Below are 16,659 nucleotides of genomic sequence, written 5' to 3'. Positions count from 1 at the left end.
AGTATCTGTGAGTGACTGTGTCTGTGACTGAGTGAGTTAGTATCTGTGAGTGACTGTGAGTGAGTGAGTTAGTATCTGTGAGTGACTGTGAGTGAGTGAGTTAGTATCTGTGAGTGACTGTGAGTGAGTGAGTTAGTATCTGTGAGTGACTGTCTGTGAGTGAGTTAGTATCTGTGAGTGACTGTGTCTGTGAGTGAGTTAGTGTCTGTGAGTGACTGTGTCTGTGATTGAGTGAGTTAGTATGTGTGAGTGACTGTCTGTGAGAGTTAGTATCTGTGAGTGACTGTGTCTGTGAGTGAGTGAGTTAGTATCTGTGAATGACAGTCTGTGAGTGAGTTAGTATCTGTGAGTGACTGTGTCTGTGAGTGAGTGAGTTAGTATCTGTGAGTGAATGTGAGTGAGTTAGTATCTGTGAGTGACTGTCTGTGAGTGAGTGAGTTAGTATCTGTGAGTGACTGTGAGTGAGTTAGTATCTGTGAGTGACTGTCTGTGAATGAGTGAGTTAGTATCTGTGAGTGACTGTGTCTGTGAGTGAGTTAGTGTCTGTGAGTGACTGTGTCTGTGAGTGAGTGAGTTAGTGTCTGTGAGTGACTGTGAGTGAGTTAGTATCTGTGAGTGACTGTCTGTGAATGAGTGAGTTAGTATCTGTGAGTGACTGTGTCTGTGAGTGAGTTAGTGTCTGTGAGTGACAGTCTGTGAATGAGTGAGTTAGTATCTGTGAGTGACTGTGTCGGTGAGTGAGTTAGTGTCTGTGAGTGACTGTGTCTGTGAGTGAGTGAGTTAGTGTCTGTGAGTGACTGTGAGTGAGTGAGTGAGTTAGTATCTGTGAGTGACTGTGAGTGAGTGAGTGAGTTAGTGTCTGTGAGTGACTGTGAGTGAGTGAGTTAGTATTTGTGAGTGACTGTGTCTGTGAGTGAGTGAATTAGTGTCTAAGTGACTGTCTGTGAGTGAGTGAGTTAGTGTCTATGAGTGACTGTGAGTGAGTTAGTATCTGTGAGTGACTGTGAGTGAGTGAGTGAGTTAGTATCTGTGAGTGACTGTGTCTGTGAGTGAGTTAGTGTCTGTGAGGGAGTTAGTGTCTATGAGTGACTGTGAGTGAGTTAGTATCTGTGAGTGACTGTGAGTGAGTGAGTGAGTTAGTGCCTGTGAGTGACTGTGTCTGTGATTGAGTGAGTTAGTATCTGTGATTGAGTGAGTTTGTATCGGTGAGTGTCTGTGGCTGATGGTGAGTGAGTGAGTTAGTATCTGTGAGTGTCTGTGAGTGAGTGAGTTTGTATCTGTGAGTGACTGTGACTGTGATTGAGTGAGTTAGTATGTGTGAGTGACTGTCTGTGAGAGTTAGTATCTGTGAGTGACTGTGTCTGTGAGTGAGTTAGTGTCTGTGAGTGACTGTGTCTGTGATTGAGTGAGTTAGTATGTGTGAGTGACTGTCTGTGAGAGTTAGGATCTGTGAGTGACTGTGTCTGTGAGTGAGTGAGTTAGTATCTGTGAGTGACAGTCTGTGAGTGAGTTAGTATCTGTGAGTGACTGTGTCTGTGAGTGAGTGAGTTAGTATCTGTGAGTGACTGTGAGTGAGTTAGTATCTGTGAGTGAATGTTTGTGAGTGAGTGAGTTAGTATCTGTGAGTGACTGTGAGTGAGTTAGTATCTGTGAGTGACTGTCTGTGAATGAGTGAGTTAGTATCTGTGAGTGACTGTGTCTGTGAGTGACTGTGTCTGTGAGTGAGTGAGTTAGTGTCTGTGAGTGACTGTGAGTGAGTTAGTATCTGTGAGTGACTGTCTGTGAATGAGTGAGTTAGTATCTGTGAGTGACTGTGTCTGTGAGTGAGTTAGTGTCTGTGAGTGACAGTCTGTGAATGAGTGAGTTAGTATCTGTGAGTGACTGTGTCTGTGAGTGAGTTAGTGTCTGTGAATGACTGTGTCTGTGATTGAGTGAGTTAGTGTCTGTGAGTGACTGTGTCTGTGAGTGACTGTGAGTGAGTGAGTGAGTTAGTGTCTGTGAGTGACTGTGAGTGAGTGAGTGAGTTAGTATCTGTGAGTGACTGTGAGTGAGTTAGTATCTGTGAGTGACTGTATCTGTGAGTGACTGTGTGAGTGACTGTGAGTGAGTGAGTTAGTATCTGTGAGTGACTGTGTCTGTGAGTGAGTGAGTTAGTGTCTGTGAGTGACAGTCTGTGAGTGAGTTAGTATCTGTGAGTGACTGTGTCTGTGACTGAGTGAGTTAGTATCTGTGAGTGACTGTGAGTGAGTGAGTTAGTATCTGTGAGTGACTGTGTCTGTGAGTGAGTGACTGTGTCTGTGAGTGACTGTGTCTGTGACTGAGTGAGTTAGTGTCTGTGAGTGACAGTCTGTGAGTGAGTTAGTATCTGTGAGTGACTGTGTCTGTGACTGAGTGAGTTAGTATCTGTGAGTGACTGTGAGTGAGTGAGTTAGTATCTGTGAGTGACTGTGTCTGTGAGTGAGTGACTGTGTCTGTGAGTGACTGTGTCTGTGACTGAGTGAGTTAGTGTCTGTGAGTGACTGTGTCTGTGATTGAGTGAGTTAGTATGTGTGAGTAACTGTCTGTGAGAGTTAGTATCTGTGAGTGACTGTGTCTGTGAGTGAGTGAGTTAGTATCTGTGAGTGACAGTCTGTGAGTGAGTTAGTATCTGTGAGTGACTGTGTCTGTGACTGAGTGAGTTAGTATCTGTGAGTGACTGTGAGTGAGTGAGTTAGTATCTGTGAGTGACTGTGTCTGTGACTGAGTGAGTTAGTATCTGTGAGTGACTGTCTGTGAGTGAGTTAGTATCTGTGAGTGACTGTCTGTGAGTGAGTTAGTATCTGTGAGTGACTGTGTCTGTGACTGAGTGAGTTAGTATCTGTGAGTGACTGTGAGTGAGTGAGTTAGTATCTGTGAGTGACTGTGAGTGAGTGAGTTAGTATCTGTGAGTGACTGTGAGTGAGTGAGTTAGTATCTGTGAGTGACTGTCTGTGAGTGAGTTAGTATCTGTGAGTGACTGTGTCTGTGAGTGAGTTAGTGTCTGTGAGTGACTGTGTCTGTGATTGAGTGAGTTAGTATGTGTGAGTGACTGTCTGTGAGAGTTAGTATCTGTGAGTGACTGTGTCTGTGAGTGAGTGAGTTAGTATCTGTGAGTGACAGTCTGTGAGTGAGTTAGTATCTGTGAGTAACTGTGTCTGTGAGTGAGTGAGTTAGTATCTGTGAGTGACTGTGAGTGAGTTAGTATCTGTGAGTGACTGTCTGTGAGTGAGTGAGTTAGTATCTGTGAGTGACTGTGAGTGAGTTAGTATCTGTGAGTGACTGTCTGTGAATGAGTGAGTTAGTATCTGTGAGTGACTGTGTCTGTGAGTGAGTTAGTGTCTGTGAGTGACTGTGTCTGTGAGTGAGTGAGTTAGTGTCTGTGAGTGACTGTGAGTGAGTTAGTATCTGTGAGTGACTGTCTGTGAATGAGTGAGTTAGTATCTGTGAGTGACTGTGTCTGTGAGTGAGTTAGTGTCTGTGAGTGACAGTCTGTGAATGAGTGAGTTAGTATCTGTGAGTGACTGTGTCTGTGAGTGAGTTAGTGTCTGTGAGTGACTGTGTCTGTGAGTGAGTGAGTTAGTGTCTGTGAGTGACTGTGAGTGAGTGAGTGAGTTAGTATCTGTGAGTGACTGTGACTGAGTGAGTGAGTTAGTGTCTGTGAGTGACTGTGAGTGAGTGAGTTAGTATTTGTGAGTGACTGTGTCTGTGAGTGAGTGAATTAGTGTCTAAGTGACTGTCTGTGATTGAGTGAGTTAGTGTCTATGAGTGACTGTGAGTGAGTTAGTATCTGTGAGTGACTGTGAGTGAGTGAGTTAGTATCTGTGAGTGACTGTGTCTGTGAGTGAGTTAGTGTCTGTGAGGGAGTTAGTGTCTATGAGTGACTGTGAGTGAGTTAGTATCTGTGAGTGACTGTGAGTGAGTGAGTGAGTTAGTGCCTGTGAGTGACTGTGTCTGGGATTGAGTGAGTTAGTATCTGTGATTGAGTGAGTTTGTATCGGTGAGTGTCTGTGGCTGATGGTGAGTGAGTGAGTTAGTATCTGTGAGTGTCTGTGAGTGAGTGAGTTTGTATCTGTGAGTGACTGTGACTGTGATTGAGTGAGTTAGTATGTGTGAGTGACTGTCTGTGAGAGTTAGTATCTGTGAGTGACTGTGTCTGTGAGTGAGTTAGTGTCTGTGAGTGACTGTGTCTGTGATTGAGTGAGTTAGTATGTGTGAGTGACTGTCTGTGAGAGTTAGGATCTGTGAGTGACTGTGTCTGTGAGTGAGTGAGTTAGTATCTGTGAGTGACAGTCTGTGAGTGAGTTAGTATCTGTGAGTGACTGTGTCTGTGAGTGAGTGAGTTAGTATCTGTGAGTGACTGTGAGTGAGTTAGTATCTGTGAGTGACTGTCTGTGAGTGAGTGAGTTCGTATCTGTGAGTGACTGTGAGTGAGTTAGTATCTGTGAGTGACTGTCTGTGAATGAGTGAGTTAGTATCTGTGAGTGACTGTGTCTGTGAGTGACTGTGTCTGTGAGTGAGTGAGTTAGTGTCTGTGAGTGACTGTGAGTGAGTTAGTATCTGTGAGTGACTGTCTGTGAATGAGTGAGTTAGTATCTGTGAGTGACTGTGTCTGTGAGTGAGTTAGTGTCTGTGAGTGACAGTCTGTGAATGAGTGAGTTAGTATCTGTGAGTGACTGTGTCTGTGAGTGAGTTAGTGTCTGTGAGTGACTGTGTCTGTGAGTGAGTGAGTTAGTGTCTGTGAGTGACTGTGAGTGAGTGAGTGAGTTAGTATCTGTGAGTGACTGTGAGTGAGTGAGTGAGTTAGTATCTGTGAGTGACTGTGTCTGTGAGTGAGTTAGTGTCTGTGAGTGAGTTAGTGCCGATGAGTGACTGTGAGTGAGTTAGTATCTGTGAGTGACTGTGAGTGAGTGAGTGAGTTAGTGCCTGTGAGTGACTGTGTCTGTGATTGAGTGAGTTAGTATCTGTGATTGAGTGAGTTTGTATCGGTGAGTGTCTGTGGCTGATGGTGAGTGAGTGAGTTAGTATCTGTGAGTGTCTGTGAGTGAGTGAGTTTGTATCTGTGAGTGACTGTGACTGTGATTGAGTGAGTTAGTGTCTGTGATTGAGTGAGTTTGTATCTGTGAGTGACTGTGTCTGTGAGTGAGTGACTGTGTCTGTGAGTGACTGTGTCTGTGAGTGAGTGAGTTCATATCTGTGAGTGTCTGTCTGTAAGTGAGTGAGTTGTATCTGTGAGTGACTGTGAGTGAGTGAGTTCGTATCTGTGAGTGACTGTGAGTGAGTGGGTTAGTATCTGTGAGTGACTGTGTCTGTGATTGAGTGAGTTAGTATCTGTGAGTGACTGTGTCTGTGATTGAGTGAGTTAGTGTCTGTGAGTGACTGTGTCTGTGAGTGACTGTGAGTGAGTGAGTGAGTTAGTGTCTGTGAGTGACTGTGAGTGAGTGAGTGAGTTAGTATCTGTGAGTGACTGTGAGTGAGTTAGTATCTGTGAGTGACTGTATCTGTGAGTGACTGTGTGAGTGACTGTGAGTGAGTGAGTTAGTATCTGTGAGTGACTGTGTCTGTGAGTGAGTGAGTTAGTGTCTGTGAGTGACAGTCTGTGAGTGAGTTAGTATCTGTGAGTGACTGTGTCTGTGACTGAGTGAGTTAGTATCTGTGAGTGACTGTGAGTGAGTGAGTTAGTATCTGTGAGTGACTGTGTCTGTGAGTGAGTGACTGTGTCTGTGAGTGACTGTGTCTGTGACTGAGTGAGTTAGTGTCTGTGAGTGACAGTCTGTGAGTGAGTTAGTATCTGTGAGTGACTGTGTCTGTGACTGAGTGAGTTAGTATCTGTGAGTGACTGTGAGTGAGTGAGTTAGTATCTGTGAGTGACTGTGTCTGTGAGTGAGTGACTGTGTCTGTGAGTGACTGTGTCTGTGACTGAGTGAGTTAGTGTCTGTGAGTGACTGTGTCTGTGATTGAGTGAGTTAGTATGTGTGAGTGACTGTCTGTGAGAGTTAGTATCTGTGAGTGACTGTGTCTGTGAGTGAGTGAGTTAGTATCTGTGAGTGACAGTCTGTGAGTGAGTTAGTATCTGTGAGTGACTGTGTCTGTGAGTGAGTGAGTTAGTATCTGTGAGTGACTGTGAGTGAGTTAGTATCTGTGAGTGACTGTCTGTGAGTGAGTGAGTTAGTATCTGTGAGTGACTGTGAGTGAGTTAGTATCTGTGAGTGACTGTCTGTGAATGAGTGAGTTAGTATCTGTGAGTGACTGTGTCTGTGAGTGACTGTGTCTGTGAGTGAGTGAGTTAGTGTCTGTGAGTGACTGTGAGTGAGTTAGTATCTGTGAGTGACTGTCTGTGAATGAGTGAGTTAGTATCTGTGAGTGACTGTGTCTGTGAGTGAGTTAGTGTCTGTGAGTGACAGTCTGTGAATGAGTGAGTTAGTATCTGTGAGTGACTGTGTCTGTGAGTGAGTTAGTGTCTGTGAGTGACTGTGTCTGTGAGTGAGTGAGTTAGTGTCTGTGAGTGACTGTGAGTGAGTGAGTGAGTTAGTATCTGTGAGTGACTGTGAGTGAGTGAGTGAGTTAGTGTCTGTGAGTGACTGTGAGTGAGTGAGTTAGTATCTGTGAGTGACTGTGTCTGTGAGTGAGTGAATTAGTGTCTAAGTGACTATCTGTGAGTGAGTGAGTTAGTGTCTATGAGTGACTGTGAGTGAGTTAGTATCTGTGAGTGACTGTGAGTGAGTGAGTGAGTTAGTATCTGTGAGTGACTGTGTCTGTCAGTGAGTTAGTGTCTGTGAGTGAGTTAGTGTCTATGAGTGACTGTGAGTGAGTTAGTATCTGTGAGTGACTGTGAGTGAGTGAGTGAGTTAGTGCCTGTGAGTGACTGTGTCTGTGATTGAGTGAGTTAGTATCTGTGATTGAGTGAGTTTGTATCGGTGAGTGTCTGTGGCTGATGGTGAGTGAGTGAGTTAGTATCTGTGAGTGTCTGTGAGTGAGTGAGTTTGTATCTGTGAGTGACTGTGACTGTGATTGAGTGAGTTAGTGTCTGTGATTGAGTGAGTTTGTATCTGTGAGTGACTGTGTCTGTGAGTGAGTGACTGTGTCTGTGAGTGACTGTGTCTGTGAGTGAGTGAGTTCATATCTGTGAGTGTCTGTCTGTAAGTGAGTGAGTTGTATCTGTGAGTGACTGTGAGTGAGTGAGTTCGTATCTGTGAGTGACTGTGAGTGAGTGGGTTAGTATCTGTGAGTGACTGTGTCTGTGATTGAGTGAGTTAGTATCTGTGAGTGACTGTGTCTGTGATTGAGTGAGTTAGTGTCTGTGAGTGACTGTGTCTGTGAGTGACTGTGAGTGAGTGAGTGAGTTAGTGTCTGTGAGTGACTGTGAGTGAGTGAGTGAGTTAGTATCTGTGAGTGACTGTGAGTGAGTTAGTATCTGTGAGTGACTGTATCTGTGAGTGACTGTGTGAGTGACTGTGAGTGAGTGAGTTAGTATCTGTGAGTGACTGTGTCTGTGAGTGAGTTAGTGTCTGTGAGTGACTGTGTCTGTGATTGAGTGAGTTAGTGTCTGTGAGTGACTGTGAGTGAGGGAGTGAGTTAGTATCTGTGAGTGACTGTGAGTGACTGAGTTAGTATCTGTGACTGTGTCTGTGAGTGACTGTGTCTGTGAGTGAGTGAGTTAGTGTCTGTGAGTGACTGTGAGTGAGGGAGTTAGTATCTGTGAGTGACTGTGTCTGTGAGTGAGTGAGTTAGTATCTGTGAGTGACTGTCTGTGAGTGAGTGAGTTAGTGTCTATGAGTGACTGTGAGTGAGTGAGTGAGTTAGTATCTGTGAGTGACTGTGAGTGAGTTAGTGTCTATGAGTGACTGTGAGTGAGTGAGTGAGTTAGTGTCTATAAGTGACTGTGAGTGAGTTAGTATCTGTGAGTGACTGTGTCTGTGAGTGACTGTGAGTGAGTTAGTATCTGTGAGTGACTGTGTCTGTGAGTGAGTGAGTTAGTGTCTGTGAGTGACTGTGAGTGAGTGAGTTAGTATCTGTGAGTTTCTGTGAGTGAGTGAGTTAGTGTCTGTGAGTGAGTGAGTTAGTATCTGTGAGTGACTGTCTGTGATTGAGTTTGTTCGTATCGGTGAGTGTCTGTGTCTGTGAGTGAGTGAGTGAGTTAGTATCTGTGAGTGTCTGTGAGTGAGTGAGTTTGTATCTGTGGGTGACTGTGAGTGAGTGAGTTAGTATCTGTGAGTGACTGTGTCTGTGATTGAGTGAGTTAGTATCTGTGATTGAGTGAGTTCGTATTGGTGAGTGTCTGTGGCTGATGGTGTGTCAGTGAGTTAGTATCTGTGAGTGTCTGTGAGTGAGTGAGTTCGTATCTGTGAGTGACTGTGTCTGTGAGTGAGTGAGTTAGTGTCTGTGAGTGAGTGAGTTAGTATCTGAGAGTGACTGTGTCTGTGAGTGAGTGACTGTGTCTGTGAGTGAGTGAGTTAGTGTCTGTGAGTGACTGTGAGTGAGTGAGTTAGTATCTGTGAGTGACTGTGTCTGTGAGTGACTGTGTGTGAGTTAGTATCTGAGAGTGACTGTGAATGAGTGAGTGAGTTAGTGTCTGTGAGTGACTGTGAGTGAGTGAGTTAGTATCTGTGAGTGACTGTGTCTGTGAGTGGGTGAGTTCCTATCTGTGAGTGACTGTGTCTGTGATTGAGTGAGTCAGTATCTGTGAGTGACTGTCTGTGAGTGAGTGAGTTAGTATCTGTGAGTGACTGTGAGTGCGTGAATGTGTTGGTATCTGTGAGTGACTGTGTCTGTGAGTGAGTGAGTGAGTATCTGTGAGTGACTGTGAGTGAGTGAGTGAGTTAGTGTCTGTGAGTGACTGTGAGTGAGTGAGTGAGTTAGTATCTGTGAGTGACTGTGAGTGAGTGAGTTAGTATCTGTGAGTGACTGTGTCTGTGAGTGAGTGAATTAGTGTGTAAGTGACTCTGAGTGAGTGAGTGAGTTAGTATCTGTGAGTGACTGCGTCTGTGAGTGAGTTAGTGTCTGTGAGTAACTGTGTCTGTGAGTGAGTGAATTAGTGTCTAAGTGACTGTGAGTGAGTGAGAGAGTTAGTATCTGTGAGTGACTGTGTCTGTGAGTGAGTGAGTTAGTGTCTGTGAGTGACTGTGAGTGAGTTAGTATCTGTGAGTGACTGTGTCGGTGAGTGAGTGAGTTAGTGTCTGTGAATGACTGTGAGTGAGTGAGTGAGTTAGTGTCTGTGAGTGTCTGTGAGTGAGTGAGTTTGTATCTGTGGGTGACTGTGTCTGTGATTGAGTTTGTTCGTATCGGTGAGTGTCTGTGTCTGTGAGTGAGTGAGTGAGTTAGTATCTGTGAGTGTCTGTGAGTGAGTGAGTTTGTATCTGTGGGTGACTGTGAGTAAGTGAGTTAGTATCTGTGAGTGACTGTGTCTGTGATTGAGTGAGTATCTGTGATTGAGTGAGTTCGTATCGGTGAGTGTCTGTGGCTGATGGTGTGTGAGTGAGTTAGTATCTGTGAGTGTCTATGAGTGAGTGAGTTCGTATCTGTGAATGACTGTGTCTGTGATTGAGTGGGTTAGTGTCTGTGATTGAGTGAGTTCGTATCTGTGAGTGACTGTGTCTGTGAGTGAGTGAGTTCATATCTGTGAGTGTCTGTCTGTGAGTACGTGAGTTGGTATCTGTGAGTGACTGTGTCTGTGATTGAGTGAGTTAGTATCCGTGAGTGACTGTGCCTGTGATTGAGTGAGTTAGTGTCTGTGAGTGACTGTGTCTGTGAGTGACTGTGAGTGAGTTAGTATCTGTGAGTGAGTGAGTGAGTTAGTGTCTGTGAGTGACTGTGAGTGAGTGAGTGAGTTAGTATCTGTGAGTGACTGTGAGTGAGTGAGTTCGTATCTGTGAGTGACTGTGAGTGAGTGAGTTAGTATCGGTGAGTGACTGTGTCTGGAGTGAGCGACTGTGTCTGTGAGTGACTGTGTCTGTGATTGAGTGAGTTAGTGTCTGTGAGTGACTGTGAGTGAGGGAGTGAGTTCGTATCTGTGAGTGACTGTGAGTGAGTGAGTTAGTATCTGTGAGTGACTGTGTCTGTAAGTGAGTGAGTTAGTGTCTGTGAGTGAGTGAGTTAGTATCTGTGAGTGACTGTGTCTGTGAGTGAGTGACTGTGTCTGTGAGTGAGTGAGTTAGTGACTGTGAGTGAGTGAGTTAGTATCTGTGACTGACTGTGTCTGTGAGTGACTGTGTGTGAGTTAGTATCTGAGAGTGACTGTGAATGAGTGAGTGAGTTAGTGTCTGTGAGTGACTGTGAGTGGGTGAGTTCCTATCTGTGAGTGACTGTGTCTGTGATTGAGTGAGTCAGTATCTGTGAGTGACTGTCTGTGAGTGAGTGAGTTAGTGTCTGTGAGTGACTGTCTGTGAGTGAGTTAGTATCTGTGAGTGACTGTGAGTGAGTGAGTGTGTTGGTATCTGTGAGTGACTGTGTCTGTGAGTGAGTGAGTTAGTATCTGTGAGTGACTGTGAGTGAGTTAGTGTCTGTGAGTGACTGTGAGTGAGTGAGTGAGTTAGTATCTGTGAGTGACTGTGAGTGAGTTAGTATCTGTGAGTAACTGTGTCTTTGAGTGTGTGAATTAGTGTCTAAGTGACTGTGAGTGAGTGAGTGAGTTAGTATCTGTGAGTGACTGTGAGTGAGTGAGTGAGTTAGTGTCTGTGAGTGACTGAGTGAGTGAGTTAGTATCTGTGAGTGACTGTGAGTGAGTGAGTGAGTTAGTGTCTGTGAGTGACTGTGAGTGAGTTAGTGTCTGTGAGTGACTGTGAGTGAGTGAGTTAGTATCTGTGAGTGACTGTGTCTGTGAGTGAGTGAATTAGTGTCTAAATGACTGTGAGTGAGTGAGTGAATTAGTATGTGTGAGTGACTGTGAGTGAGTGAGTTAGTGTCTATGAGTGACTGTGAGTGAGTTAGTATCTGTGAGTGACTGTGTCTGTGAGTGAGTGAGTTAGTGTCTGTTAGTGACAGTGAGTGAGTGAGTGAGTTAGTATCTGTGAGTGACTGTATCTGTGAGTGAGTGAGTTAGTATCTGTGAGTGACTGTGTCTCTGATTGAATTCGTTCGTATCGGTGAGTGTCTGTGTCTGTGTCTGTGAGTGAGTGAGTGAGTATCTGTGAGTGTCTGTGAGTGAGTGAGTTAGTATCTGTGAGTGACTGTGTCTGTGATTGAGTGCGTTAGTATCTGTGATTGAATTTGTTCGTATCGGTGAGTGTCTGTGTCTGTGTCTGTGAGTGAGTGAGTGAGTAACTGTGAGTGTCTGTGAGTGAGTGAGTTAGTATCTGTGAGTGACTGTGTCTGTGATTGAGTGAGTTAGTATCTGTGATTGAGTGAGTTCGTATCGGTGACTGTCTGTGGCTGTGAGTGAGTGAGTTAGTATCTGTGAGTGTCTGTGAGTGAGTGAGTTTGTATCTGTGAGTGGCTGTGTCTGTGATTGAGTGAGTTAGTATCTGTGAGTGTCTGTCTGTGAGGGAGTGATTTAGTATCTGTCAGTGACTGTGAGTGAGTGAGTTTGTATCTGTGAGTGACTGTGTCTGTGAGTGGGTGAGTTCCTATCTGTGAGTGACTGTGTCTGTGATTGAGTGAGTCAGTATCTGTGAGTGACTGTCTGTGAGTGAGTGAGTTAGTGTCTGTGAGTGACTGTGTCTGTGAGTGAGTGAGTTAGTGTCTGTGAGTGACTGTGAGTGAGTGAGTTAGTATCTGTGAGTTTCTGTGAGTGAGTGAGTTAGTGTCTGTGAGTGTCTGTGAGTGAGTGAGTTAGTATCTGTGAGTGACTGTGCCTGTGATTGAGTTTGTTCGTATCGGTGAGTGTCTGTGTCTGTGAGTGAGTGAGTGAGTTAGTATCTGTGAGTGTCTGTGAGTGAGTGAGTTTGTATCTGTGGGTGACTGTGAGTGAGTGAGTTAGTATATGTGAGTGACTGTGTCTGTGATTGAGTGAGTTAGTATCTGTGATTGAGTGAGTTAGTATCTGTGAGTGACTGTGAGTGAGTGAGTGTGTTGGTATCTGTGAGTGACTGTGTCTGTGAGTGAGTGAGTTAGTATCTGTGAGTGACTGTGAGTGAATGAGTGAGTTAGTGTCTGTGAGTGACTGTGAGTGAGTGAGTTAGTATCTGTGAGTGACTGTGAGTGAGTGAGTTAGTATCTGTGAGTGACTGTGTCTGTGACTGGGTTAGTATCTGTGAGTGACTGTGTCTGTGAGTGAGTTAATTAGTGTCTAAGTGACTGTGAGTGAGTGAGTGAGTTAGTATCTGTGAGTGACTGTGAGTGAGTTAGTGTCTGTGAGTGACTGAGTGAGTGAGTTAGTATCTGTGACTGTGAGTGAGTGAGTGAGGTAGTATCTGTGAGTGACTGTGAGTGAGTGAGTTAGTGTCTGTGAGTGAGTGAGTGAGTTAGTATCTGTGAGTGACTGTGAGTGAGTTAGTGTCTGTGAGTGACTGTGAGTGAGTATCTGTGAGTGACTGTGTCTGTGAGTGAGTGAGCTAGTATCTGTGAGTGACTGTGTCTGTGATTGAGTGAGCTAGTGTCTGTGATTGAGTTTGTTCGTATCGGTGAGTGTCTGTGTCTGTGAGTGAGTGAGTGAGTTAGTATCTGTGAGTGTCTGTGAGTGAGTGAGTTAGTATCTGTGAGTGACTGTGTCTGTGATTGAGTGAGTTAGTATCTGTGATTGAGTGAGTTCGTATCGGTGAGTGTCTGTGGCTGTGAGTGAGTGAGTTAGTATCTGTGAGTGTCTGTGAGTGAGTGAGTTTGTATCTGTGAGTGGCTGTGTCTGTGATTGAGTGAGTTAGTTTCTCTGATTGAGTGAGTTTGTATCTGTGAGTGGCTGTGTCTGTGAGTGAGTGAGTTCATATCTGTGAGTGTCTGTCTGTGAGGGAGTGATTTAGTATCTGTCAGTGACTGTGAGTGAGTGAGTTTGTATCTGTGAGTGACTGTGTCTGTGAGTGGGTGAGTTCCTATCTGTGAGTGACTGTGTCTGTGATTTACTGAGTCAGTATCTGTGACTGTCTGTGAGTGAGTGAGTTAGTGTCTGTGAGTGACTGTGAGTGAGTGAGTTAGTATCTGTGAGTGACTGTGAGTGTCTGTGAGTGTGTTGGTATCTGTGAGTGACTGTGTCTGTGAGTGAGTGAGTTAGTATCTGTGAGTGACTGTGAGTGAATGAGCGAGTTAGTGTCTGTGAGTGACTGTGAGTGAGTGAGTTAGTATCTGTGAGTGACTGTGAGTGAGTGAGTTAGTATCTGTGAGTGACTGTGTCTGTGAGTGGGTTAGTGTCTGTGAGTGACTGTGTCTGTGAGTGAGTGAATTAGTGTCTAAGTGACTGTGAGTGAGTGAGTTAGTATCTGTGAGTGACTGTGAGTGAGTTAGTATCTGTGAGTGACTGTGTCTGTGAGTGAGTTAGTATCTGTGAGTGACTGTGTCTGTGATTGAGTGAGTTAGTTTCTGTGAGTGACTGTGTCTGTGATTGAGTGAGTTAGTGTCTGTGAGTGACTGTGTCTGTGAGTGACTGTGAGTGAGTTAGTATCTGTGAGTGACTCTGAGTGAGTGAGTGAGTTAGTGTCTGTGAGTGACTGTGAGTGAGTGAGTGAGTTAGTATCTGTGAGTGACTCTGAGTGAGTGAGTTAGTGTCTGTGAGTGACTGTGTCTGTGAGTGACTGTGAGTGAGTTAGTATCTGTGAGTGACTCTGAGTGATTGAGTGAGTTAGTATCTGTGAGTGACTGTGAGTGAGTGAGTGAGTTAGTGTCTGTGAGTGACTGTGAGTGAGTGAGTTAGTATCTGTGAGTGACTGTGAGTGAGTGAGTTAGTATGTGTGAGTGACTGTGAGTGAGTGAGTTAGTATCTGTGAGTGACTGTGTCTGTGAGTGAGTGACTGTGTCTGTGAGTGACTATGTCTGTGATTGAGTGAGTGTTAGTGTCTGTGAGTGACTGTGAGTGAGGGAGTGAGTTAGTATCTGTGAGTGACTGTGTCTGTGAGTGAGTGACTGTGTCTGTGAGTGACTGTGTCTGTGATTGAGTGAGTGTTAGTGTCTGTGAGTGACTGTGAGTGAGGGAGTGAGTTAGTATCTGTGAGTGACTGTGAGTGACTGAGTTAGTATCTGTGAGTGACTGTGAGTGTTTGAGTGAGTTTGTATCTGTGAGTGAGTGAGTTAGTATTTGCGATAATGATCTGTGAGAGTGAGTAAATGTGAGTGTGATCCTTCTGAAGTAAAGTGTCAGAACGTTGTCCGGCTCGGGGATGACCACGTGTGAGTGACCTATTACCCAGGAGTGAGTGTGTGAATGAGTGAGTCTGTGAGTGAATAATTCTGAGAGTGAGTCTGGGTGAGTCCGGGTGAATGAGTGGATGAGAGAGGGAGAACCCTGATACTGGAAGGAAAGCAGACAAAATCTATCTGCAAAGCAGGACAGGAGAGGAGGGAAACTCAGGCTGCAAGGTTCTGACCCCCACTTTGGTATGAACTGCACTGGGACCAGCTGAGAATGTGCAGAGGCAAATGCAAGGTCAGGGTTAATTAAACCCAACTCATTGGATCATCCCCAGATCCCCCTCTTCCCTGAGAACCAGAATTTAGGGTCTTCTCTGTCTCTCTCGAACTCTGCTTCGAAAGCAAAAAGACAAATAAAATGTATTATTGGTTATCTCTGTTGCTCGACACTTTTCAATACTATGGATGCTGGAAATCTGGAAACAAAAACAGAAAAAAGCTGGAAAAACTCAGAATGGCAATCTCTGTGGAGAGAGAAAAACAAAGTAAACATTTTGAGTCTGAATGACTTATTCAGAGCTCTCAAGCACAGGGGTTAGGCACAAAGTAAAGCTCCCTGCACACCGTCCCCATCAAACACTCCCAGGACAGGTACAGCACGGGGTTAGATACAGAGTAAAGCTCCCTGTAAATTGTCCCTATCAAACACTCCCAGGAAATGAAAATGAAATGAAAATCGCTTATTGTCACAAGTAGGCTTCAAATGAAGTGACTGTGAAAAGCCCCTAGTCGCCACAATCCGGCGCCTGTTCAGGGAGGCTGTTACGGGACAGGTACAGCACGGGGTTAGATACAGAGTAAAGCTCCCTGTACACCGTCCCCATCAAATAAACCCAGGTCAGGTAGAGCACGGGGTTTTTTTCAGAGTAAAGCTCACTCTACATTGTCCCCATCAAACACTCCCAGGACACGTACAGCACAGGGTTAGATACAGAATAAATCTCCCACGAAAATGCCCCCATCAAACACTCCCAGGGCAGGTACAGCACAGGGATAGATACAGAGTAAAGCTCCCTCTACACTGTCCCCATCAAACACACCCAGAACTGGTACAGCACGGGGTTAGATACAGAATAAATCTCCCATTACACTTTCCCCATCAAACACTCCCAGGACAGGTACAGCACAGGGTTAGATACAGAATAAATCTCCCACTAAAATGCCCCCATCAAACACTCCCAGGGCAGGTACAGCACGGGGATAGATACAGAGTAAAGCTTCCTCTACACTGTCCCCATCAAACACTCCCAGGACAGGGACAGCACGGGCTAAATACAGAGTAAGTTCCCTCTACACTGTCCCCATCAAACACTCCCAGGACAGGTACAGCACGGGGTTAGATACAGAGTAAAGCTCATTCTACACTTTTCCCATCAAATACTCCCAGGACAGGTACAGCACGGGGTTAGTAAGAATAAAGCTCCCTCTACACTGTCCCCATTAAACACTCCCAGGACAGGTACAGCACAGGGTTAGATACAGAGTAAAGCTCCCTCTACACTGTCCCCATCAAACACTCCCAGGACAGGGACAGCACGGGTTTAGATACAGAGTAAAGCTCCCTCTACACTGTCCCCATCAAACATTCCCAGGACAGGTACAGCACGGGGTTAGATATAGAGTAAAGCTCTCTCTACACTGTCCCCATCAAACACTCCCAGCACAGGTACAGCACGGGGTTAGATACAGAGTAAAGCTCCCTCTACACTGTCCCCATCAAACACTCCCAAGGCAGTACAGCACAGGGTTAGATACAGAGCAAAGCTCCCTCTACACTGTCCCCATCAAACACTCCCAGGACAGGTACAGCACGGGGTTAGATACAGAGTAAAGCTCCCTTAAATCAGCCCATCAAGATGTCTAACTCAGAGAATTAGAATATTACACAGACTGAATCAAAACAGATGCCAACTTAGAAAACTCTCTCAACAGTATTGTCAAAGATTTGATACACCTGTCCTTTTGCCAATTCAGACTGGCACCTTCCTCCACACCGAGATTCTCTCCTCTTACCTCCTCAGACCTGTTCCTCGTTCCTTCCTGTTTCTGTTGCTGGTGCTGATTGAATAGGCCAACAAGCTGATCTTACAGGGTTTTCTGCTCACTATCGTCTTTGAGAGCCTGATGCAGAGGACTGAGGGGAGGAGTCAAGAACAGGACAAAGAGGAAGAGGTGGGGATAGACTGAGGGGTGGAAACAGGTTTGGGAGGGGGGGGGGGGGGAGGAGCTGGGGATAGGACAAAGAGGCGGAGATGGGACCATGCTCAGGGGAAAATTGGAATTGAGGGAGAGTAGAGGAGGGAAAAGAATGATTGGGTCGGTAGGAGTTGGCACAAAGCATGATTTCTGAAAATGAATTGATGTAATTTACAGCTG

The 16,659-nt window shown here is 45.2% G+C and overlaps 1 protein-coding gene across 1 annotated transcript in view; it reads right to left on the bottom strand.

The window, feature by feature from the left end:
* LOC140427644 (lysozyme C, milk isozyme-like) overlaps positions 1-16,407 on the bottom strand; it is a 62,479-nt gene extending 46,072 nt beyond the window's left edge. The window contains exon 1 of the mRNA XM_072513092.1: positions 16,297-16,407. The gene's annotated coding sequence lies outside the window, so the exon portion shown is untranslated. The remainder of the gene's footprint in view (positions 1-16,296) is intronic.
* Positions 16,408-16,659: the final 252 nt, after the last annotated feature.

The sequence above is a fragment of the Scyliorhinus torazame genome, chromosome 8 (genome assembly GCF_047496885.1).
Source record: "Scyliorhinus torazame isolate Kashiwa2021f chromosome 8, sScyTor2.1, whole genome shotgun sequence".
Classification (NCBI taxonomy): domain Eukaryota; kingdom Metazoa; phylum Chordata; class Chondrichthyes; order Carcharhiniformes; family Scyliorhinidae; genus Scyliorhinus; species Scyliorhinus torazame.
The sequence above is the reverse complement of the archived record's forward strand: the minus strand, read 5'-3'. Positions and strand labels throughout refer to the sequence as shown.